The sequence below is a fragment of the Stegodyphus dumicola genome, chromosome X1 (assembly GCF_044657685.1).
Source record: "Stegodyphus dumicola isolate Sdum_Otavi_A_Nest chromosome X1, ASM4465768v1".
Taxonomy (NCBI): domain Eukaryota; kingdom Metazoa; phylum Arthropoda; class Arachnida; order Araneae; family Eresidae; genus Stegodyphus; species Stegodyphus dumicola.
In genome coordinates, this window is record NC_140780.1 from 197,273,292 (window position 1) to 197,300,927 (window position 27,636).

A 27,636-nucleotide genomic window follows, 5' to 3' on the forward strand; every position below is an offset into this window, starting at 1 on the left:
ACTGCAAATTTAAATTTAATTAATTAAATGCATCATTTATTGTAATCTTGCTGTCTATGAAATGATATTAGCGCTAATTTAATTTTACTTTAACGGGTATAAAGTAAAATACGAATTTAAGTTATTAAATGTACTATTTGTTGCAGTCATGCTGTTTATGAAATGATATTAGCGTTAATTTAATTTCTACGCAACATCTTAAAAAAAAAAAAAAAAAAAAAGGGAAATTGTTCCTAATTGATTACACCGATAATCAAGCGCAAAATACATAATTTTCTAGTAATTATGTTTAGTACCGTTATTACATTATCAAACAATTTTGAATACAGTAGAGGAATGTGACCTAAAAAATAAATATTTAACTTCAAGAAATTCTTTCAATAATTGGAAACAAGAGAAGGACGATAACATTTATACTTCTCGCAGATAGTGAAACGGGGGAGATTATTTCGCGCGTTTAGAAACGTTTCTCGGCCTCCCTTGAAAGCGGCAGACCATTCAAAACGCTTTTTTCCCCTCCTTCTTTAACAAACTGAAAAATGTGAAGCGAGAAGATTATTTCGCTTGAAACATTGACTTTCGTTTGAAATAAAGTGGATGGGGGGAACTACGAACCGGAGTTTTTAATAGGACGAAAATATACAACTAAAAACAAGAGAGCAAACAACATAACTTTAAAGCTTCGGGCTATGCTTAAAAACAATTTAAACTGATAAATAACATCGTTACATACAGTTAATAAAACAAGCAGAGCGGTTTTACCGAATTCCCCCTTTTTTATTACTAAAGCTTACTGTTTTTATTTTAAATTGTAACTTTCATTCTAACTTAAGACTTCGTACATTTATAATGCAGATAAGATAAATAATTTAACAACAAAATAACATTGTATATACCTTAACAATAAATGTTGCGCACAATTATCATAGCTTCAGATTAATTAACACATCGGGCGGTAAAGAATGAAGAAATACGAAAAGTAGTGAATGAAAATACATAGTACTGTTATAATACAGTATGAAGACCGTGAACTCATTTGCAATTTGATTGTTACATTTATGGTAATAATGGTCAAAATGCATACACAGATTTAGTGTAAATGGATTTGATTCAACTGTAGTGTTTTTCATAAGCATATTCGAGAGAATGTTGAAACAGATCCTTTGTAACCTTAAACATAAAGAAGTTATTTTGATACGCATCTAAAGGAACATAAAACACATTTTGTTAGTAGTGCATTATGCACAAGTGTATTTTACCCAGTTCTGCGCATCAATTGAGCTAGCAAATGATTTTAATTAAAAAATACCCTTTCCAAAATTTTAGTCCCCCCCCCAAAAAAAAACACGCTTTTCACTTCCCCGCGTGAAATTATAAAAGTGGCGAAAAGGAATCTGATATTACATACACGATCCAGCAAATTAAATAAGTACCCCGTGCACACTACTTGAAAACAAAATTAAGTATCAAATAGCAAATTAACTGGTTGGATAATAATCAAAACTGAAGTAAATATCAACGCAGTTCAAAGTAGCAGCTGCGCAGAACTGAAATATAGCTGCGTGTAACATAATCAAGATCTTCAAAAGTGTCTTCTATGTTTATGTTCGGGAATGCATGCGTGGGAAGTAAAAATACCAGCACAGCTTTCAAAGATTCAGTGCGTTGTCATGTATGCTCACAGCAGTTGCTACGAGCATTAAGATTATTTTAATAAAGTGAAATAAATTAACGCACGGGGAACAGTAGTATCCGTAACTTTACTGGCGATTATAAAAAATAAAGAGAACTTTTAAACCAGAATAATTAAGGAAAGGTATACAATTTTTCACAGGATGACACCTCCTAGAATTAGGATAACAAAAATGCAAAGTTCACAACTTAATCGGAAGTACAGCCCTGTTTGAAGAATTAGCAATGCATGTGACAGTTGAACTTAACAGTTGTAATTCCTTTGACTTGCAATAAACAACTATAAATATTTGAAAGATATAATAAGTTTTCTCGATGAGGCCAATATTTAAATACTGTGTGCAATCCACTTGCTCGGAATTACAGTAGAAATACGCTCTTATTTAAAGTAATTTTGAGACAGGGTTATAAATTTGATGTTAGAATAAATAACTTTACCTAACAGAAATAAAATGTCATTCTCGAAATTTTTAGAATTTAGGTTCTTATAATTACAGCTTACACAAAACTGCCCGTGAAAAGTCGAGAATGGTGTATGTAAGAAAGACGACGAACGCGTAATTTTACAGCTTACACGAATTTCCGATTCTTCTAAGCTAGTAAACTGTTTATAAATTAAATAATTCTACAATTAGGTCATTAATTTCTCTACAGTTAAAAAATAAAATAATTATATTTTTTAAAAAAATGTATTCATCTGCAAATATTTGAGAACATAACATAACAAAAATGAATGATGATTTAGTAAATGTTTTAATGAAAGGGGGACTTTGGCAAGAATAAGAACCATAAAAGAGAAATGGGTTCTGTCTTTAAATACATGCAATGAAAATATGTTTCCCTTAAACGAGTTTTAACAAATTCACGCATCCATTATCTTGGAGAATCAACTAATCTAACTACTTCTAACTTTTCTACCGATTTCTATTTCTATTTATTCACACTGCATTCCATAAACTTCTGATGGTATGAGTAATGAATTAAATACTGACTAGATATATATGTGTAAAGTAAAAGCTTTCTTTCAGTGCTGACATACTCATAAGAAAGCCTGAAGTCTCGGAAAAGAATTAGCAATGAAATTTAGTGACACAGAACTGAAATACACCACATGAACCCGAAAGAATAAAAATGAAAGCGAAAACTTTTTGAATCATCTTCTTATGTATCAGGTGACGCAAGGGCATTGCTTCATCCCGTATGCATTCCACGACACCGGATCTGGGAAGATAATGGAAGAGGGAGAATAGAAGGATTTTCGTGGCTCGGGGTCGCAAGAGGAGGGGAAGGGTATTCGCTAGGAGGGCGGGAGAGAAAATTTACGCTTTGGGGGGGGGCGGCGCACTGTGAGTTATGGGGTGCGTTTCGCAGTGGTAATGGGTGCTTCGATTAATCAATACCATGGAGCAATTAACGTGCAAATGTCGGGAGAATAGGCGCTAGAAGGCCTTCGGATTTCGAAGCATGGAAATTCTGAGTGGGAGGTCTCAAATATTCGAAATCCGTCGCATAACACCTTAATATAGCGTGAAGCGGAGAGAATGCATTCCACGTCAGCAGCAACGTCTCTGATTCAGGAAACTTATTCAAGCATTAACACCTGAATTAAAATACAGATGAGCAAGAGGAAAGTTCTACCGCATACGCAGCTTTGAAATTATGGCATCATTTGCAAATTTTACTCCTTTAGACCATCTGCATTTATTTTAAATATACATCAGTGTTTTAGAGTAAAGAAACTAAAGTTAAAAAAAAAAAAAATCTGCTGATAATTATTTTAATCATACATTTTTACGACTAACAAGAGCTCCCCATGGTCCAAATCAAGGCTCATTCAATGAAATACAAATGAAATGCTCATTTAATGAATACTCAATGAAATGATCATTTAATGAATGCTCAATGAAATGCTCATTCAATGAATATTCAATGAAATGTTCATTCAGTGGAATTCCAGACTGGAGCCCGAGATGTAATAATTGTAAGAAAACTAAGAAAAGCATGAAAACTTAAATTTCAAAAATTTAGTTTGCTCGAGTACAGAAAACATTAACATATATCTAATGAAGCAAACACTTCTACGGTATACTTTTAAAATGAAGAAAGCTGCACTGCATCAGTATAAACGTTTTACATTTGGGATGTATTTTCATACCAAACACAGGAAGTATTTGTTATAAAAAAATACAGAAAGTATTATAAAATCTACAAATTCAAGTACTATTTAATTTTCTCGTCCTTTTCCGATATTCACCTATGAATTGAAATTCTGAATCTACAAGCTTTCAATATCAAATTCTTTGAGAGTTTAGTATTTTTCTTACGTAATTACATTAATCTGAAGTAAATGTGGGATTTATAATTGCCTAATGACATACAAATATGAATTCGTAAAATTTCACACCACACCCAGACACGACAGATACATAAAAAAGAATAATTGGATGCCTTAAATTTTGTTACTAGCACTTTAAAACCAACGTATGAAATGACAAGAAAGCAATTTAGAAATCATCAATAATCATCAAAATTTCAAACAACTACAGCCAAACCATTAATATCTGTTAACTTCAGTTTACAATCGACTGAGAGACGTTATTCATTTTATTGCTCTGCGAATTAACTTGATTATAAATAGAAACATGATCCGTACTTTTCGGAAAAACTGCATTTATTGCTGAAGACTTGACATAATTTTTGTAAATAATAGATAACATATAATGTATTTGCGTAAAACAATACTATGTTAGCCTAAATAAAATATAGAAATATAGTAGAATAATTCCTAAGTATTCAATGAAATACCAGATAGGCTAGGAATACCTTGCGCACTTTTTATATTTTGTTGTTTTTAGTTAAAAAAGGAATTATTCTTCCGTGATTTCGCAGTGTAAGAGACTAGGACGTCTGGCAAGCAAATGGGAGATCCGTGGTTCAAGTCCTGTCAAAGGCACAGTTGATTTTTAATAGCTCTGAGAAAAATAATTAATCCGACACACAAGCCTTATCGACTGGACAAATTTACAAACGCAGTATTAAGAACCCCCGCCAAGCGTTTGTTATTATGGAGAAATGATTCAAAAGAGCATTTCAGTTTCTACACCATGATTTGAATTATATGACATCACATTATCACAGAGATATATTCATATTGTAATCATCAACACAGACTATCTATAAGTTCAAACAGATAAGTATCAGTACTCCATCATTTACCCACTAGCACAATATTTTTAAAGTGTTACACTGTCAGTCATACTATTAAATCGCCTGGCAACCCCCCCCCAAAGTTCTACTTGAAGCTACATATCTACTAACGTAAATGGCTTAAATTGCACAATTATGTTCTTTATAAGTAACTACATTTTAAAACACCATTTTGCTAAAACAAAACAAAAGATAAACAATCAAATAAAAAAAAAAAGGCTATCTGTTCGAGGGCTGTCATTAGTTTTTTTTCTACTGGTTGAACTGCCGTGAAAACAGAGCTATTGAAATTATAATTTTGACTGACGAGAACATTGAAATAAAGGTTACATGTCCTAATGCACCAAGTTATTCTTATTCTCAGTTAAAGGAAGGTTTATGCACCAGTTTTATGTTATATATTATCTGCTTGAAAAATTATTAAAAATTATTTAAATTCACTAGTGACTGAAACTGACCTACAAAATAAATATAGCAAAGCATTATCACGTGCGTAAGATACAGATTCAGAAGATAAAGACTATAAATCGCAATTATCTTCGAGAAGAGGAAGGACTAATTTTTATCATTTCTCTCTGCGTAAGGTGCTGAAGTCTTCCATAAAAAGAACCGCTGATAAAACAAGAAAATTTGCTCTAAAAACCCATCTTTTCACACCTAGGACAGCCTATTAGATAGGCACGTTTCCAACAAGCCTTGGAAATGGAAACTTATAAGTTTATCTAGTTAGCAGATCAGGAGTGGGGACATTCTAAAGGAGTCACCCATTGCAGAACGTCGAGTACAATAGCGCAGTGATAGTCCGCGATACACTACACAGAAGCAAACGCGGTGCCTGCTATACGGTGGTTTTCATTTCCTGGCTTTGGTAATTAAATAAATTGAACGCATTTCTCCCGCTACCAGCTCTGCCCCAGATTACGTCCAAGTTTTGATATACTGTTATAGAGATCTGGCAACGGAAGAGCGGGGGAAGTTTAGGCGATAAATGCGCCAAGTTAAAGCGGGAGTAAATGAAGTTAGCGCCAAATAAAGAGGTAAAGAATCTACTAATGGGAAATTAAACATTGTCCTAGATCCCCCTTCGTCATCCCTCCCCAGCTACTTCCTTCAGCTAGTTCATTAAGATTATTATTTTAATGATAAATGTGCTCTGCTGGTTGCAGGTTGTTCGAGTTAAATATTACACACTAATTACGAAAGAATTTTTCGATATTTTATCACATTATTAGATATTTCTGTGTTTTGATGGAAAAGGAAGATTTTATCAGAATAACTGTCTTTCTCATTCTGCCTTGTGTGAGTGTTTTTTTTTTTTCCCCGTTTCTAGTTTCGAGATTAATAACTTTTACCTCTAGATACAAGACAGTAAGTTAATGAATCTTAACTTTTGCGTCCTGAATAACAACTCTTACAGAGAGCCTGCTTTAAGATGGCATACAGATATTATATAACGTATTAAGTACGTAATTTCACATTTAAAAAAAAACTTTTTTAGGCAGAAAGATTTTCGTAACTTTAATAAAACAATAGCTTCTCCGTTATATCTTACAATATAATTTACTCGACACATCGTACACTTTACTGGGTAATAAAAAAAAAAAAATAAATAAATAAATAAAAAAATTATGGTGGGAGTTTTTTATAATATTAGTAATTCTGTAATAATTTTTTTAAAGTTCTTCATAAAACACAAAATATAGTAAGCGATTAACGCAGTATCCTATTTTCTAGTTCAAACAATTAAATTCTTTTAAAAGTTTCATGGGGTAAATCAGTGGTCGCTCATTATTTTGAATTTATTCAACATCTGAGAGACCACTGATTTACTTCACGATAATTACCTTAAATAACTTTGTTCACTCCATTAATCGTAACTCGATAAAATTACCCCTTTTAAAGGAGATGTTAGTTGGTTGGTTAACTAATTAAGGCGATGCAACTCGAAAGCTATCTACTTACGAAAAGGAATGCCTTCGTAGAGGAATTTTTAAAGGAAACTGACTCGTTATATGCGTGGAAATCCACAAAACCTCCCATGCAGCCAGCCCGTAACCCGGGATTCGAATCCGAAAATCTGCAAACTCTATAACTATACACTTCTCTTTTTTTTTTTAATCGAATGCAAAATGTTAAAAAGAATTTCAATAGTTTAAGCAGATCTATAAGCTTAAATTTCTACAGCATAATTTTTACAATATAAGATGAATACCATAGCATGCAGAATAACAACAATGAAGAAACTATACATTTTATCAAATAAAATATTTAGTTTTCCGAAAAAAAAATTCACTTTTCTAGAATTTAACTCGCAGGCATATATCCAATAATTTTAGCTTCCCCAGGTAATAAGTATTTGATATGTTTCTACGAAGTTTGCCCCAAAAGTAACTGCATGAAACTTGCTGAATTATTATAGAATGCTATGCTTTCCTCCTATTTTTAAATACATATTCAATTTTTTAAGGCATACTCATCACTCACAGCTAGATAAATGTTAGGGTATTATACCAATGAAAAGAAAAGGGGGGGAATGCGTCAAGCAAACCTGTTCAGAATAAGGAAAAGGAATTCCGGAACAAATTTTGTATGCACTTAGTGTATAATTAAGGAAATATCTAGGATAACAAAATTAAATTTTGTTCTACCTTAAATTAATTAAAATTAAACAGTAGTGTTTGATTGGGGCAAATAAAATAAAATAAAATTTAAGTTATTAAACGCACATATATACATTAATAAGTGATGCCTTTGGCATAAAAACCAAATCCATATAAAAAGAGTTTATTCGTACAGATTTGTACACTAATAAAAGCAATAGAAATATTATATGTGTAATCTAGTATCTAACAGATTAGAAAAAGTTAAAAGCCATTTCAATTTTTTTTAAAAACTGCTCAGACAATATGTTTTAAAAAAATTAAAAGCAGTATACAAATTTACTGGATTAAAAGTATTCCGCAATTCTCGTCCAATAAGCTTAAGAAATATAACGCGAGGAATTTTAGCAATTCGTGCGGGCACGAATACGTTTCGTGCGCAGAGCAATTTATCTAATCAATTAAAGTTTCAATTAAACGAACTGAGATCACTGTCGTATCTATAGGCGCACCTGTCGTACAGGCCGTGTTATTTGGTGATGCGATCGTCTGAAAGCCGGCAACTGCAGCATCCACAAATCAGAAGCCGACAGCGCCATGACATCACTTCCGGAGGCCATTAGCTCGGAGTAGCGAGTGCGTGCTTTTGTAAAACCGCAAGGGAGAGAGAAAGTGAAACCTATTTGGCCACAGCTGTTCTGGCCATTAAGGCCTAGGCCCATTCAATAACACACGACGAGAGCTAAAATAAGCAGCGTTTTAATATGTCGAACTGTAAATCTCTTCGTCTTTGGTAGTGCCAGGAACACTTATATATTGTAGCTTCTGAACGACCGGCTTCAGATTTACTGGGGCAAGCTAGAACGGCATATGATGAACGTCGGATAACCGAGCAGACACTGCATATGAAGGAGGAGAACACGGGAGAGTAATTTTAATTTAAAATTTCTGCCATCAAAAAACGATGGAAATTGGCACTTTTGGAATTTATGATGACTCCACAGTCAGCTGGAAATGAATAATGAATGAAAGAGTTAAAAATTAAACCCCCACCTAAAAAAAAGTAGAAAAAACAAAGGATTACTTTCAATCTTACTAAATCCTAACTTATCCATAAACCTTAAAAAGAACCTCGCTTAACCGAAATGTAATTAAAAATGACACTAATTCAAGGAGGCCGGGGAAAAAAAAAAAAATCAGCACCAAATTTTTCCATTCTTTCATGCTTTACAAGAAAATACACGCAATGGAGACAAATAATATCATATGTTATATCCAAAAATAGTGAACAAGGAAATAAACCTCTGACTAAGAACTGAATTTACGAATTAATGTACACTGATGAATCATATCCGATAAATTCATATTGTAATAAAACAATTATCCAATGTTACTACCGAAAATGAAGAAATCAAAATTTCCCATTCGTTCTGATCCCAAGAGACTGGAATTTTCGATTCAGATTTCTTGTACCTCAAAAGACCATTCTACACTAGATAGGGCGGAAATGCTGTTTTAAATTGCTTACGCTTCGTTGCACAAATCAATGAATCAACACGAACTGATATGCTTACTGCTTATCAAACTGCCTAATAAAGTAAGTGTGAGAAAGATGTCAAAATAGCAATCTTTATTTTAAATAAACAGATATGCGGTATGTTGTAACATAGATAGGTTAATCACAAAAACGCAACATATGGCTTTGCGTAGCCACGTTAAAAGTTTTTTATGACATATGATTTTAAAAAAATCAAGTGATTGATTTGCAATTAAAAGAATAGGAATTTTCAAGGAAATATTATCAATGGTCAGCATGCAATGCAACAGCATTTGTTAATCAAACACTGTTCTTTCTGTATAAATTATATTTTAAAAAATTCAGTTTACATGACTTTAACAAGAACTGCGTGCAAACTAAATTATACGCATGCATATTTTATCTTTTTAAACAAGTACAAAGGATGCAGTCGAAGTGTAAATTTATGTATAAGATTTTAGCAGCAATTTCGTGAAACATCAGATGATTGCAATATGTAACAGTCGGGTAAGAAACCACCTGATAAAATAATGACTAAAAAAAGAACGGTGCTGTACATTCATTTTTGCAGTTTTCTTAATTTTAGTACTAAAAAACTAAGGATTTCGTTTTGCTACTCAAGTTATTTATATTAGTAAACACCGAAAATTTCTTTTTCCTTAAATAACAGATTTTTTTCTTTTTTAATCTACAGATTTTTTTTTAAATCTTTCTGCCGAAATGACGTATCAAATAGCGCATTAATACAAACGTTAAGTTTTTGAATAATAAAATATAGAAAATCAGGGTAACATTAATTAACTGACGACGGAACGTCGCATATTAATTTTCCAATATACACTGAATGACAAACTTGAAATTAAAATTGGTCAGTTAGTTCCCGTTATTGTAATCAGAATTAAAGCCAAAAATGATCTAAAGTAACGCCTCCAGTTTTTTTTTTCCCTCGGCACAGCGAGAGTAAATCATTCTTCAGAAAATAATCCACTAAAAACCGTTCCTGAGACAGTTTAAATAATTCAAGCGCAATAGCATAGCATTCATTCATGATTTAAACTTAAAAAAAAAAAAAAAAAAAAAAAAAAAAAAAAAAAAAAATCCTAGGGCAGTGAATTAAAGCTTTGCAATTTGCTCTGACGCTTGTGTTCCTAAGCTTCACTTTTCACTAATAATTTTTATTTTCTAAAGAGAAGAAAATTATAAGTAAAAAAACGCGAAAGAAAACTAACTCCTTCTACACTCCCAGTCTAGCCGGCTTAGTACAGAATGCCCTTTATCACATTTTCTTCCCCTCCCGCATCTATTCTTCGCATCTCTAACAACAGCTGCTCTTCTAATATTTTAACACATTCACGTGTTTTCGTGTAGGTTGTAAATCCGATAGCGTGCAAGCTCCTATGAATGACAATCCCGTCTTTCAGAAGAGGAAAAAACTCTATAAGGAAACAAAACACAACCCTTTTTCTAAAAAAAGAGTTTTCAGAGGCAAAGCAAAATAACGTTTAATCCTACAACAACAAAGACCCTTCGAATTTGTTATTTTTTTAACGACCTAAGCATTCTGCATTCTTCGCGAGACGATCTGTAGTGAAGAAATGGGTTTTTGAAGAAATGGCTATAAGATTCAGTATCATATGTATTTATTAGCCATATCTCCGTATACGGAGTCTGCTATAAATTAATCTCGTATAAGACTGCTAGTCAGACCGGCATCTCGAACGGTACACTTAACACAGACTACCTTCTAGAGAATTCATTATACGTATACTCTTAAAATTTAAACTGACAATATAAATATTCTAGTCACCCAGCTATTTTTTTTCCCCTAAAATGTCCACAATATTAACCAGTAAAGGGCAAAAGTTACCAGTGCTGAAAGATCAAAAGAACTGCTCTCGGTCATGAAATGAACACACGAATTCAAACATACAAAATACATGTAATTTTGCACCAATCCGAGTAATATTCAGAGTTAAATTATTTTAAATTTTAATAAACAGATAAATTATTATCTGTTTATTAAAATTATCTGTTTATTAAATAATTATTATTTGCTTATTAATTTGATATTAAAATTATAATTGTTGTACCAAATATTTATAGATTCAGACTCAATTGTTGGCTTCCCCACTCTGAAAAAACGTTCTAAAAATTTAGGTAAACTCGGACTTAGCGACTGTCAAGGGACAAAAGGGGGGAAGAGAATCATTAAATCGAGGTGGCCTCTTAATTCAATCATATACTTAATACTGTGAAACCTTAGTTCAAACATAATTCGTTCCCGAAGATAGTTCGTTACTCGAAATATTCATAAACCAAAACAATTGTCCCCATAGGAATTAACGTAAATTGAATTAATTCGTTCCCGGATCCCATACGATTGCTTAGAAAAGAGTACTTTATAAGTAAGTGCTTAATACAAAACCAATGGGATATATTAAACCTAATACATACACACGCAATATTAATATACAGACACAACACAAAAAATATTAAAAATAGGAAAACTTAATTAAGGTTTACCGGATCTCTACGAAGAAAAGTTGACAGCGTAAGTAGCAAACGGGCAGAATGTTGTTTGAAACGGAAATTCTGTTCCGTAAAAATATCAGGTAGCTGCGGTTTTTCTGAGACTTTTTTCTCTTTCTCTAACATAACTCGAATCTATTTAAGAACTGCTGAGCCTTTATCCCATTAAAATTTGTTCACGGTGATTTGTTTCTCTGCGTTTCTAAAATGTTCCTTGCTGCTTTTAATATTTATGCTTACTACTGCTGTATCAGGATGGTAATATTCTATGAAGCATCATTTTGCACAAATTTCGCGGATCAGGTAAAGAGGAAATCTTCTTTCCGTCTACTTCTGAAGACATTTCCTCAACAACACTAGCTGCATTTCGGCATATCATTTGCTGCCGTCTTACTTGTTTGTATCTCGAGACATCTCTCATCATCTAAGACAGTTTTAACTCGGAAAACTCGTTCGTGACCCAAGGCATTCGTGACCCAAGGTTCCACTGTATATGTTACACTGTAAGATACAGCATGTTAAGAAACATTAAGTCTTTTATTTACATTAATCAATTACCTCTCTTTTTAAGCACAATCACGAATACATCATTACCTTAAAGGAAAAAAAAATCTGATACACTTTTGCTTCACCTTTGCTTCAAGTTTTATACCAGCACAGGTTATTTATAGCCTCTGTCGTAGTTTGTTCAAGTTAAACAGTTTCATTCAATTTAAATTTCATCGAATACCTCTTTATTATTATTATTTTTTTTACATTGTGCAACTTTATCTGCCTCAAATGTAACTTGCATATCTGTTTCACCAACAATCCAAATTGGAATCGGATGATTCTACATTCACTGTCTGGTCGTCATATATTTTTTTCAACAGCGTCAGAATCACATAACTTCGTGCATCAAAATTCACAGAATTTTCCTCACTAGAATTCGTTCCACTCCTACGTTAACCCCCCTTTTCTTGAAAGCTTCTTGGAAAGAAAGAGATAAATCAGCTTTCAAGAAAAAGGTTGAATATAGTGAAGTTGGTGGAAAATATGTCATGTTTTAGTACGAACAAAAATATGAATATATCTGTGGAAGATAATGAATTTCATTTAATTTTATCGTTAAAATTGAGGAAATCGTCTTGATTCGATACTGACTTTACACGTTTTGGGTATAAGAAGCTAAAATCCAAGCTAGACAACAGTATTTATTAAATCAGTTTAAAGCAACCTGCAGAATGTTAGAATGTCGTAAAACATCGCTTTAATCAAACTGAAAGCAATATTATTATCCTTATTACTTTTATAACTAAAAGTTTTCTTTATTACGGAGATAATATTTTTAAGCATAAAGAAATTGGAATTGACTTCGCGAAGAAATGAGAAAGGACGTCTTTTCTTTTTTTACTCTACAATGATTCGGTAGTTCATTATCTAAAAACTTTATATACTTTTTAAAGAAATGATAAACATATTTCAATAAAAAGGAAGAAAAGACAAGAAAAGCAAGTAAAACCCGAAAGAGATTTAATCTCATACACTAAGCCTGAAAAACGTGCTGAAGAAACGCTTGCTATAGATCTCTAGCGTATTCTATGCCAAACTCGAAATTTAGTTGAAAACGACGCCGTGACAAAGATTCACAGGGCACCTCGTTACCATAACTCTTCCTCGCAGATTCTTTTAGTCTTTGGAAGGAATTCAGGGAAGGGGTAATCAAATGGAAAGGGGTTTTAGTGACCCTGGATTGGCAACCGGAATGAATGCACTTAAAGAAGCGTCTTAAAAAGATTTAGAAACTCGCGACACATTTTTCACTTGCCGCTGTTTTTCACGGCACTGAATTTACTGCTGTCAATTCGTTGCGCTCAGAAGAGAAAACGCAACCACTCTAAGTCATGTTTGCAAAAGAGTTTTTTTAAATGCGCATCTTAAAACTCTGGACAAAAGTTATGTTATAGTCATCTGTTAGGACCTATAGTTTCTTGTCCTAAGAGAAAGCCTAAGATACTTCTAAATTTCTCATCCCAGCAATTAACCTTTAGTAACATACGCACTATATAAAGAGCATGTACGTTATTTTACGTATTGCAACCTTTCCGCATGAGTTAACTGCTCCGTTTCGTGGGTGGTAGCAGCCATATTGCCATATTTTCGTAATAAGATTAAAGACATCGAATCTTCAAAGCCGATATAAACACGAACAGTTTTAACCTCCTTTAGTTAACTGTAATAATTATAGCCTATCATTACAAGAATCGTAATGCTAATACCGTTACAATAATCGGAAGTGTTAAATGCCATAGTCCAAATAGGTAACTTCTTTTCTGACTTAAATAAAAGAGTAGTTTACATTTGTTGTTTTAAACGCTATGTCAAGTTACACATTTTCACCAAAAGAATATTTAAGTGAAGATTATAACTATAAACAGGGGAAATTAAGAATGAAGTCGATTTCAATAAAAGGATTGAATTAACTACACAAAGGCAATTTTCAATTCATTAAGAGACTATCTTTTATTTGAAAGTTCAAAACAAATCCAACAGCCTTAAGCAAACTCATCCCGCTTTCACAGTGAGCACCAAAAGACAGTGCGACCGAGGATTTTATCTCAAATATCAAAGGCACTTTATGAAAACTGGAAAGTTATTATACACACGTTCTCCAATTTTTATGAATTTTCATTGCTGCGAATTTCATTAAAACATTTCTGGCAGATAAAAAATTTTTCATCTTTAGGCTATGAGAAATTTCTTACAGGGATAATTACTAACTTTTCTTTTCTTTTTTAAGTCTGGCATTAACTTTTTGTAATATTAATAATTACGAATTAACGATTAATGCAAGTTAGTTGATAAGCAGTATTCCAGTTTAATAATTTATTAATCTTGTTACAAAATTTAATTTTCAAACAATCAAAATTTAATTCGTTTTTACAGCTATAATAATTTTAGATATTTATAATTAAATACATCAAACGGTGAGGAGAAGTCTGTTATATTGGCAAAATATAGTGAAATATTCACTTTTAAAATTAAACTGACCAATTTTTCTGGTACTGAACATCAGTGATAGTCGTGAACGATCGTCTCCACAAAAGGCCAAAATCATGCGAAGTCCTGCAGAATCATCTATGAAGTTTCTACTACAACTCGCAATCATAACGAGTTTAAACTAGATGAAATATTCATTTAAATTCCAATTCCGGATGTATCAGTACCAGTACTTGTAATAATCGATGCTTCAGAGCTTGAGGATTTAATTCATTCTTCGGCAACTTCGGAATTCAAATTGACAAATAAAATGCAATAATCGTTCTAATTTCCAAAGATTCTAAAAATTATCCCAAACTAAAATTATTTTAAAAAAAAGTTAAAGATACGATGAAATAACTTAAGTACTTTTATTTTTAAGCAACCAATTCCTTAGAAATAGAATAACCAATAGTAAGCTCCAATATGTTATTAACTACCGAAAATAGCTCAACCGTCCCAAGAAGCAGAAACCAAAGTAACTCGCGATTATTTAACAGCTCTGTAAAGTTAATTGAATAATTGCCACTTTAAAATACAATAGCTAAAGGGCACAGAGAGCTTTTTCCCTACCATAGGGATTATTTGAGGCGTGAGAGGAAAGCGAAGTTAAATATTGTACCGTCCCCTAGAGGCTTAAGACGTCTCTAACGTTAATTACCGAAGCTCCAGTTGGGAATAATAAATTCTAATAATTTCAATATTCTGCATCCATAGCAACAGAGCTCAGCGCCAAGGACTGGAACTAAAGGGGACGTGCACATAATATTTCATTTAAAAATATGACGAGTATAAGCAGACAAAGCAGCAGTACTAATACTGTAATCAGGAAACAATTAAAAATGATGGTATTTTTTTTTTCCTTTCAGGGACATATCTGTTTTTATTTGAAAGATTAATTATACTCTAGAAATTTATTAGAAATGATATTCTTATCAAAAAGAGCATTTTAAATCACTAATGAAAAATTAAACTGGAAGCTTATTTTTTACTCAATTCAAATATATTTAAGACCACAGTCATATAAAAATATTTTATAAACTTGCACGCTAATTTACAAAGCGAAATATTTTATACCATCACGGTTTTCTTTACTAATTTACACCAACTGCATTATAACATGAAACATTTCTATTTCATCACACACGAACATCAGAAACTAAGCCCAAGATTTTGATCCTTCGTGGCACAAAAAGTTATACTTAAGGTTCTGGACGAATGCATAACCAGTAAGTGATGAGCCGTTAGACTGAGAGAAGGAGGAGGATTATCATGGGAAACTGTTAATATTGTTATATGCGGAATTATAATTTCTGAGCAAGCTTTCCGTGCATAATAATTATGGAAAAGAGGAGCCATTAGGGTTTTATTTTATTTTATTTTTTAAATCGAAAAACAGTCATTAGCTACTCAGAAAAATATAAAAGCTTGTTGAATACAGATAGTGTCTAGGAAATCATCAATATTCCATGTTTATTATGATGATGTACAAACCAACTTGGTAATTGGAGATTATTGGAACTGGAGTAATTTGGAGAACTGATCATAGTCTAAGGCAAACAACAAAGTATCTCAAGGTTTATCCAAAGCCAATGGCTTCGTTTATTTTGCTCGTATTAAACTAAAACTCTGCAACTAACTTTTTACACATTCATATTAAAATTTGATTAAACTGTCGTTAGTTTGTCGTTGTCGTTAGATACCTTGTAATTAGATCTCGTTTTCAATTCACATTGTTAGGACTCTTAAAAGAGGCGCTATTTCCGTTCAGCAGCCACTTCAAATTGATTAGTCCTCTTTCCCAAAGTTCAAGAGACGATAGCTTGAATGTTGTTATGTTCGTTATTTGTAAGTGTTCGGAAAACTTTTAAGCAACAACACACAAGAACGCATGCGGACACTTTATATTTAAATTACAATTTCCGAAGAACATAGTATATCGAAACACAAACGCAAGTATCCTTGTACTTTACCCAGCGCTTCGCTTATAAAATTAATCGACTTTCCTTTCAGGTTTCTATTAGCAGCCTAAAAAAACTATTCCTTGGAGCACTTTTTCATACGCAAAGAAAGTGAAAGAACACCTCAGAAAATGCTGTACAACTCTAAGCGCAATGTATATTCATGAGGTACTTGAACACAGAACGATCCATTGCCTCAATTAAGCAACAATACGGCCCCTTTAAAACGTGCTGCTTAGGAAAAGCGCCCAGTGTATTAAGCTTCTCAGAGCATCGCAGTGGGCATCTAAAATAATTACACAGCCAGCAGAGGAAGCTGGCGCTTTCAAATTCTTCGTTAATTACTCTTTGCACTCAGAGGAACGAAATTCATTAGGCAAAGTCATTTTCCATGCCTCTCCCTTTCATTCATCCCTCTGTTCCCTTCGCACTATTTCTCTATCTGAGTTTCATTAGAAACAATCTTATATGCCACCCTCCTCATCTCCCACCATATTCCCAGAAAAATTATGAAATGCCTTCCTTACGCAAAGGTTATTAAACTTCTTCTGAACACAATAACATAAAAAGTGACAGAGTTACATAGCGAATAATTGTTTATACCTCGGGAGTTTCATCAGGGTTGATTCTGCGGTATTTTATGCTAGCGTAGCAACATGGCTTCATAGCCAATATATTTCTTTTTACGCCTCAAAACATTTAAAATTACAAAATTCGAATTAAGTGTACAAAACTTTGAAAAGTTGTCACTGCATTTTTAATTCTATTTCAAGTTAAAAAGCACAACTGATAGTTACAAAGGTCAACATTCACCTGAAAGACAAAGCCCTGGTATGAGGTACTACAGCCATTAAATTTCTTTTATTCAGCAAGAAAAGAAATAAATTGCCTAAAAGGAAATTGCAAGAATGGTCTCGCTCAACATCTTATATATCAGCAGAAAGAATATCTTGTAAAATATCTTGTATCTTTGATCTCTCTTTATTAATAGAGGCGAAACTACGTTAATTAATACGGAAACGCGCTCAAGGACTACCTGACTTCGAACGAGTCATTTCTCCAGGGTTTTCTAATAGAATAGGGCTCATTTGCATGGGGATAAGGCATAGAACCAATAGTCTCTTTGCCGGTACACGATCGACAAGGCAAATCAAAAACTGGTTTCGAATTAGTGCCGCTGATTTAGTGACGGCGTTGATCCTCTGCAGGTACTCTAAAAAAAATACGAGTATTTTTAAGCAAATTCTTTCCCTCTTGATAGTGTTGTTGCCAATTATAATTCTTGCCCACATTATGCAATATCCATTGCATTCAACAGTCCTTGCTACAGTATGCGTCGATCCAATGCGGGTGTCGATTATACGCTCTGTCGGTCTTGTGCTATGTCGTTCCTACGCTGTTGGTTCGACCTACCAGTGTTGGTCGTATGCCTGAGACAAATCTATGAAGATGGAAAATATGTATTAATCTTATTACTCATTACTACATCATTATCAAATTTTCTTTTTATTGCGTCGATTGATAGTATATCGGTAAAAAGTGTCGGTTGTATGCCGGTGTGGATCGTGTGTCGCTGTTGGCCCTATGCCGGTGTCGGTTCTATGCCGTGCCGGTCTTCCGCAATGTCGATTTTATGAATGTTACAAGAGGAAAAACACGGAAACCCCCAAGCATCCAACCTGCTCCACTGGGATTCGAAGCGAGCATGAACTACCAATGTTTACCAGCCTTAAAACAATGGGTTAAGTTAGGTTATTCGAATGCGGTAAAGCACACGAGAACTATCTGCCTCAGGGGTTTATCCATGGTGGATATCCAAAATGGATGCCTATTTATTTTAAAAGATCCATTACTGAATTCACCAGGTAAGTGAAGCGGCTGTACATGGACTTAGTTTTAGTGCAAATAACGAAATAAGATTAGCAGTTGTAACACTAGCAATTCAATATTTGCAGTTCTAGCTATGAGAAAACATTTGTTTATTCTCATGAAAAGAAAGAACAAATATACTGAAATTCGTAATCACTATACACCTGCATTAGTACTTTATGTTTTAAAGAAAATGGGGAGATTGTACTATATTTACATATACAAACGGAGGGGAGGGAAGATGGTTTTCCTTGTTAATAATTTTGGTTGATTATGAAATACTTATGCATCTAATTCACGTTTCTCATTACAGTGGAACCTGGACTATCTTTCAATCTCGGGACCATCGGTGTGATGCTCAGATAGCAAAAGAAGAATAGAAACTCCTTTCGTCATCAAACATCAGGTACAATTAATTGATAACGAAGATAAATTTTTAGCATAATACATTATATAATCAGGATAAAAATCAATAGAGTTGAAAATGATTCCTCTTAAAGACCATTAGCTTGCCTACTGTTATACATACAATTACAATATACTACCATATTATGTCGAATTAAAGTCGCAATACGATTGTAAAATTAGAATACTGGAGAAAATTATCATTTATTTTGCCAGAATGCTTTAATATTCAATTTAACTTAAAATACTAAAATGTGGTACTGTAATTTTACTTATTGAAAGCGCCGAAATGTGAACTACATAAAAATGCAGCACACAGTCCTATGTAAAATGTCATTCTTTATTATATAAGATACTCTAAAATCAAAATAACAACAAGCGCTGAAGTGAAATACTTACAGCATCTAAATATTACATCTACTTTTTTGTTATCAAATGTTGTGAGTAAGCAATCTAACCCTCAGGTGATTTTTAATGGATTTTTTTTCCTTCTATAGCTTTATTTGACGAATCAATATTGTATTCTTTAAAACAACATTTGGAACTTTTATTGCAAATCTTTTGATAAAACAAGTATATTTTATTACACAATATTCAGTTATAATTTTCTCTGCTGTTGCCGTTATTTTTATTCTTTGTTTTCTGGTGGATTCTTCTAACTACCATATCAGTAGTTAACGGATAACATAGTTCCTTAATAGTAAATATCTGAGGCTAACTTTTAATACCTTAAAAGCTTCTCTTATATAATGAACATTTATCACAGTGTTTATTGTACATTAAAATAATCGTTTCCAAGACTAATTTATATAGTTCTACTTAAATTATTCTACATCATATTAATAATCAGTTTCAATTTAAACTTACACTTCCACAGATTGAAAAAATTATAATTAATATAAAGGGACTTACACAATTACTTCTGCGTTATGCTATTTTTTTATGCTTCTAATACCACTTTTAATAATATCTAAGTCTTCTATTAAATATCAAAATTAACTGAAGTGTGAATCATTATACTCTATTTACTCAAAAATTACATAGTTATATTTATTCTTAAAGTCGTATCTTGTATAATATCTGAAAGTTAAATGAAGTATTTTAAGTACTTAATCAGTTTTGGCCGTTAGTTTACACATTTTTCTTCCCATTTTCAAAATTCTTAGTATTTAAAGTATTTCTATAGTTTTCGATTTTTTCCTCTGTTACTAAATCAACGATAACATTCAACAGCAAATATGAACAAATGACCCTCATAACTTTCCAGAAATATCTGTTCTGTCGAATTCCATATATAAGAGGGTGTATAAGGGGGGGGGAAGAACGTTAAACTCTTATGAAACTATTTCTATTTATTTTTTAACAGGTTGAAAATTATTGATTCTCGGCACTTTAGACAATCCGGTTGCACTTTAAGCAAGACAGAAGCGTTATTCGCTTTAAAAATGGCAATAATCATGCCCCTCCCTGTGAAGTAAGAAGATCATCTGCCCAACCAACTATATACAGACACATCGCCAACCTAAGAAAAGCCTTGTGCCCTTTGTTGGAAACAAAAAGTATCTCAGTTTTCTAAAATCTGTATTCCTCTGTATTAAGTAAAAATCTCAGGCAGTATTTACGATCATAAACTGAATTTTTTATTTAAATTTTTATCTTGAGAAAAATACGAAGATTCTGAGAAGCCATATACTGAGATTGTGCCATGGACTGGATTCCTAAATTGGAGACTTCAGTAGCCCATCAGCCGCCAAGCGGTAAAGTCGCTGAATGCTACTAGTTCATATCGAGTTCAAATGCTGGTTTTATGGGAAGAGTTTTTGTGGTTTACCCTCTGTTTGACGCAGATACGAGCCACTTCCATTAAAAAATTTCTATACGAAGGCATTCCTCCCCCATATAGCCCTAGAGTTGCTTTGCCTTAATCAATTAAACTAACCTTCGGGACTCTGACAATCCCACAAAAGCTAAACCACAGTACGCCTGTTTATCAAATTATTTTCATTTAACGCATTATTGATATACATTACTCATGTTATAGCCTACAATGCATTGTGTTTCTTTTAGATAACGAATTAATTGGATGCCTGTTGTAAAGAAATGAGCAACTTGCAAGCCCTGCAGAGCATATAATTAATGACTATCCAGAAAATCCACGGATCTTAAATTTGCTTCAGATTTCCATCAACTATTGTATTCAGCATGTAAGTAAACTGACCAACTGACATGAGGTACATTATGTTTGAAATATTATTAATTTTCGGTTTTTAAAAGTTACTGCAGCTATTTTTATGTTACTCAATCCTTTTAATAATTTGTAAATCTGTTTACATCTTACTGTGAAAATCCATACTTTTATACTCACCAGCATCACAAATTATTTCAATTTTTTGGAGGGGAAATTAGTGTTTAACATTTGTTTTAAACATTAGTTCGAAGAAACATCAAACTTTTTCCCCTTTTAAATGCCGTATTATAGCTACTTCACTGGAACTTTAATAACAAATTACACCAAAGCATTTCCTATATTAGATTATTAAAATTTCACAGTCACGTTTCTTTCCTCTTTATAAGAACTAGTTTCTTTATAAAGTTATTAAAACAATCTAGAAACGCAAAAACACTAGACTGTAAATTTATAGTTTCTGGGAGAAACCTACTGAAGTATGCATGTGCATAATTATGAGGATACTGGTTTGCATACTAATATATGAAACTATACAGCAGTTTCATGTTTCTGAATCTAAGGCTACATTCGTCAGAATACAGAAGAGGGATGGTCTGCTTTTGCGACTTCGTAAAGTTCAAAACCCAAAGATGATGATCTAATCAAGCTACATATAAATTCTTACATAATCTGATCAAAATTAAAACATCGTAGCTTCGGAGAATCCAAAAGCGCTTCTACAAAATTTGACACTAGTCCTTTCTTTTTTCGCTTGTTTCAAGAAGCAAATTGCTTTTAGAAGTAAAACAGCAAACTATTTTGCTGTTCTTGAAGAAGGAAATTCTTATACAGAATAATTTGGACTTACAAGAAGAAAGAACAGTGTCAGACGCTTTCAGAAGAAATGCAAGTGTTCTCTAAAACTGATGCTTTTCTAGGACAAAAAACTAAATTTATTTCATTTTACAGTTACATGCTTCTTTCAAATATGCTCCTTTTTCCGCTGTGAAATTGCCAACCTAAACTACTCAAACTAAAATTAAAAATGAAAACATTGTTTTTATTGATATATAATCACATCTGCTCTAACATCAGAAAACTTTTTCCCCACAACGCTGATCAGATACATTTAAATATAAATCATATTAATATGAGTAAGTGAATTTTCATATAGATGAAACATTTAACTTATATCTTTATACTTACAGATACCCTTAAGAGGTTGAAAACATTTTGTATTCATGCTGTATAAAAGCTTGCTATTAATAGATGTGAATGTCGAGAAGTTAGTATTATAAAACTTTAAAACAGCGGAAAAATTTTCAGATATTTTTTTCACATATTTCCTCTTTTTTGACAACCTTAACGGATGACAGTGCTCCCGCGCTTCTGCGGATGTTGGGAGGGAGGATGCGGGAGGATGAGGATAAAGATGGGGGATGCGGATCAGAGGAGAAAAGTCCCCTCCCTACCCACAAATCATTGCGTCGGTCCCCGCTATCCTTGATTTATCTAGCAGATGCCAATGAGAACCTAAGTGTAGGATTTACAGTTAGGGGCATGCCGACAAGGCCAGAGACCAAGAAATGCTACGTTAAAGGAAGGGGGTTTGTTGGAGGAGGGGAAGGACCACCACTGCAAGCAAAGAGAGAGGGATAAGAGGAACTTTACTTTACTTCCAGATTGGCGGTTTTAATGCTTTTTATTGGCGACTGAAATTATGACAGGAAAAAGAGCAGTCCAACGTATTATGCGCACAGAATTTTTCAAGAAATGACTCATAGTAATACTCAACTATAAACCTTCTTACAATAAAACAAACGAAGGCGTACTGATCTGCAGAGTAATCCACATAAAAACTAATGACAAATTTGCGTGATAATCTGAAAAATTTAATTGCTGTTTCGACTATTTAAGCATTTCATATCAGACTCAAGATGCTTCATTAGCATTTTAAACGAAATACTTTTAAAACTGAGTCAGAACTCAGAAATTAAAGTTAATATTTAACCTAAGTGAGTAAACTTCTTTAACTAGCAGTTATTGAAACAAATTTTCCATGCTTATAACAATTTGTTTCTTGCTTATGTGAAAAGTAGAAACATTATATAGTCCAAAAATATGTAATATTAGACTAATTAGTACTAAATAAACGTATGAAACTCAAAACGTTTTACATTGAAACCTACCATAAAACAGGAACTATATATTGTCGCGGTTTTGTGGTAGGGTTTTGCGTTATTTTGTTAAGCATCTTCTTGCTATTCACCATGATCAATGCAAAAAAATTACATATAAACGAATCTGTATAAACGAATTTCTCTGTACATATTAGTTAACAAGTATCAGGACTACTTTTACGTTAACCTAGAATAACCTTCTTGCATAGCATAAAAATTCAGTTTCAGAAATAATCGAACCACAGCAATTCTGATTTAATGATCCATAGATCTATTCATCCTTTCCTTCCCTTTGCTCTCAGTAATGCTTATTAGCTCATTTTACTTGAATAAGCTTTTCCTATTAACTTTCAATTTCAAAATCCTTGCTCAAACATTGTTTATTGTCAAGCGACATTTAAGTAGCAACTATTACTATATTTTACACATTTAACCTTTTTCACACACATGCACACAGTTCTACTTAAGTTCTACTTCCATTAAAAGAATTATTTTCCACACAAATAAAAAGCAATATTTTTAATGTTTTTAGCTTAATTTATGACAAATAAATAGACAAATATTGTAATATATTTTTATGAACTGCATTTAAAGCAAATGCTTTTGATATTGACACATAACAAAATGAAAATGACTGAAAGTAAAAAATCAGCGAAGATCGGGGAACGAATGACGTGAGACATTTAACAAACGGAAACCTAAAATTAAATTATTTTTCGGGTGATTTTTTTAATTCCATAATAATAAATGTAATAAAACATGCAAATATCACAGTTTTCTAAAATATAATACCGAAAATTCCGCGAGGCACTGATTGAAAGATTAAAATCTAACATATCTGCAGAAATGACAAATATTAAGAACTATTTTATTCCGAAAGTAGTCATTTCGGTCAAAAATAACACATTCATATACATAATTGTAAGAACAAAAGTTTGGTAGAAAACTAATTTTTAATTTTTTAATCAAAATAATATCATGAAAGGGAATACAAAATTTAGATATGAAAAATTAAATGCGCATTTAATAACAAATTTGCACTTTTCAGGGGAAAAATTTTAATTCGCAGAAGTTCGAGGTTTACAAAAATATTAACGATAATACGAAAAAAAAAAAAAAAAAAACACAATTCCGTCTGTATGCTCATAGTTTCCCAACGCGGACGTTATCCCTCACCTGACATCTTAGAGGGGTTGGGGGTAACGGGCAATAAGGAGGTATTGAGAAACAAGTAACGATAAGAACATGCCTGGGAAATTTGATTGCCAAATACTTACTTTCATATAATTATACATGTCACCCATATTTACAAGCAACATACCATATCATGCCGATCAACCTTTCACGTAATGTAGCATGTTACTCCACGTTGCACGTCGGTTCATGTCCAAGAGAAAAAAACTGTAAACTATCAGTCAAATATAAAAATCTATCCACAAAACTTGCAGTTCTACGTGGCTGGTAACCTAAAATCTAGTGCTGCAGAACAAGAAGGTACACAACAGTGCTCGTGCTGTACCGGGAATTTCTGTATGTTTTTTAAGGTTCATAATTATTAGTGCTTTAGGTGTATTACATTAATTTGATGCAGTGAAAAACGTAATAATTATTTACAAATATTTAAAAGTCGACGAATTATATCTAGAGAACATCTAATATATCAGTGCTACAAGAATAGAGCAGTGGGCAGAAAAGAGTTGGGAAATTACGATATAGTTTAACAAAAAGAGATGCTTTATTTCAACATATAACATTTAAACACGTCCTATTAATATAAAATGGGAACAATAACTTCCATTTTTTATTTATATCGCGCCTTCTCAAAAAATCTGAAGACGCAAACAAAAATATAGCAGCTGTTAAATACCTTTTGAAAGCATATTAATTTCATGTTACTTTTTAGCGCTTAATTTCTCTAGATATGCTCAGTTCTAATAAATGTGTGCCAAACTTCACTAGCCATGGTCAAATTCCAGATCAATTGGAATTTGACTAAGGCTAGAAATAGAAATATTTTAGGAGTGATGCATTTTTCATTGGTTACATGTCTGGAAGAATTTCGAAGAGATCTAATATGAAAAAGGGGAAAAATAAATAAAATATTGGAGCAACACAATTAAGAAAGAAATATTTTGGGAGAAAAGATCATTTGGTTTTGAAGAGTAAAAACTTAATTTCGAACTCATGGAAAAAGCAAAAACTTCGTAAGTTCTTTCCATGTGAAGACTTGGCGATTTATGAGCAGCTCCTTGGCGATAATCTTCAAGAAGTTGCAACCCGTAAGCGATAGCCGTACTCCGCGTTGTAGAGAGATGAACCGTTCTCATCGTTGATGCATGAGACTCTCATATTTTTTCTGCTCCAAAGGATTTCACAGAAATTTAATGTGTCAAAGAAATAAATGTGACTTCCCCGCTCACCTACATATATCTACTCTACGCTTATATATAGATAGATATATATAGATTTATATGAAGCATTATTATTCTTTATTTTTCGCTCTCACAAACTTCCATTGCTAAAATTTTGGATCCTAACGCAAGATCCAAAGGCGTTGAATGCGTTTTCCGAAAACATCGCATTTTTTTTAAAAGCTATATTTTTCGCCCCGCGAAATGAAGTCGGGTGATAATTTTTAATCTACCTTGGAGACTTCCTCGGAGATAACTTTGGGAAATAAACTTTGCTTTTCCTGGGGAAAGAAATAGAAATTTCCAGTGGCACTCTGGGAATGTTTAGGCTAACCTACACATATACTGCTTAAATTAGAAAACATACTCTACCACATTAATCTCATATTACTCTTGCGGCTTATATATGTCTCCTATAGAATATAAATGCATATTTTCTGAAAAGTTAAAATTTACTTAAGCCATTTTCGTGCTGCTTAAAATAGTCTAGTCTGATTTGTCAGAACTGATCGGATAAGACAGCGGTCCATTATCTTCGTTTTAGAACCTCTCTTATCTCCAAAACAGAACTGACAAACATTATTTCGTATTACTCTATTACACTTAGACTCATTTAATTATAATAGATGAAGTTCTAGCAACTGTGAAAAACTCAATTTTACGTTTGCATGATTATAACACTATTTGGACAGTTTTTAAAAACATCCGTAATATTTAATTTTTCCTTTCTTTAATAATTGAATCATAATCTAAATTGTTACTGGATTATGACTCGGATATTAAGCCTGAAACTTTAGAGCTTTCAGTTTCCTCCCCCCAACTAATGTTTAGAAACTAATGTCAGTTAGAAACTAATGTTTCTAACTGACACTAAGCCAATACCAGACGACCTGAAAAAGTATCGTTTTTCATCATAAGGATAAATAGCTTTCAAAAACTGGTTCCATATCGAAGTTGCAACTAGTACATATTTTAAGGTGATTTAACGCATGCTTCTACTACTTTAATTTTTAGAGTTTTCAGCGATTACATTGATTATGAAAGTTCATGGACATAATAATAAGTTTCAGACCTTATGGTTACTCATTTTAGCTATTTGTTATGCCTATGAATTTATTCATTGGGATTCATTTCGCTAAAACCATCCTTCCAAAGCTTTCCAAACCACATCATCAAAGAGGAGGTATTTTTGATACATCTTACTGTCTGAAAAATAAGATAATTTTTTGATTCTCTAAATAGAAATATTTTAGTTTTAAATATGAATCCATTTTGAAATCCTTAGCTTTATTTCACAGTTCTCTCAGAATTTTAATAAACTCCTTCAAATCTTAGACTAACGCTAGAGTATATTCTAGAAATTAAGCTGTTAAAACTACTCAGCGTTTTCATACTTTAAATATTACCAAATTCTGAAAATGCGAATTTCATAAAATAGTAATCTAGATCACCCACCTTTCTATTTTTTCATATTATAGTCATTTTTCCTTCTTTTTGAGTTTGTTTCAATCTATATATACACTTTAATATCATATCTCTCAACATAATACAAAAGAGCTAGATAAGATTTGTGGGAAATTTTCCGTAAGGATAGTATATGGTACCTAATTTTAAGCAAATGGCTTCTTAAATATAGTGGTCTGAATTTGGTAATACTTCTCACTTGCGTGGTAACATCCTTTACTATTAAACATATAAAATCGAGAACCGTAAACTAACTGTTGCGATATCGCCAAATTCCACATCAGTTGGGTTCTGCTTCATATTTATTATCAGAATTACAGCAACAGAAATGGAAGTGCAACGTCGACTAAAACTTTGACAGACCCTACTGATACTAGAATACTTATATTATAAACATATACTTATATAGTACAATACGTTGAGCATCCGTACATTAGTATATGACTTTGATTCGTTCCAAAGAAAAAGTGTATCTTAGTTTTCTTTAATTTTTGGTCAAAATTTTAGTATGTAGGTAATTACAATAGTGCTTCCACGCATTTGCATTTTAATGTTTTGCATCATTTCAAAATGCTGTATCATTCAATGGCATTTGA

General features: G+C 32.6%; 2 long non-coding RNA genes across 15 annotated transcripts in view; one reads left to right on the forward strand and one right to left on the reverse strand.

The window, feature by feature from the left end:
• LOC118180835 (uncharacterized) overlaps positions 1–27,636 on the reverse strand; it is a 189,911-nt gene that overhangs the window by 65,548 nt on the left and 96,727 nt on the right. The window lies entirely within an intron of this gene.
• LOC118180841 (uncharacterized) overlaps positions 18,726–27,636 on the forward strand; it is a 51,755-nt gene continuing 42,844 nt past the window's right edge. Inside the window, exons 1-2 of the long non-coding RNA XR_004756776.2 lie at positions 18,726–18,819; positions 20,886–21,022. This is a non-coding gene — a long non-coding RNA (uncharacterized LOC118180841). The remainder of the gene's footprint in view (positions 18,820–20,885; positions 21,023–27,636) is intronic.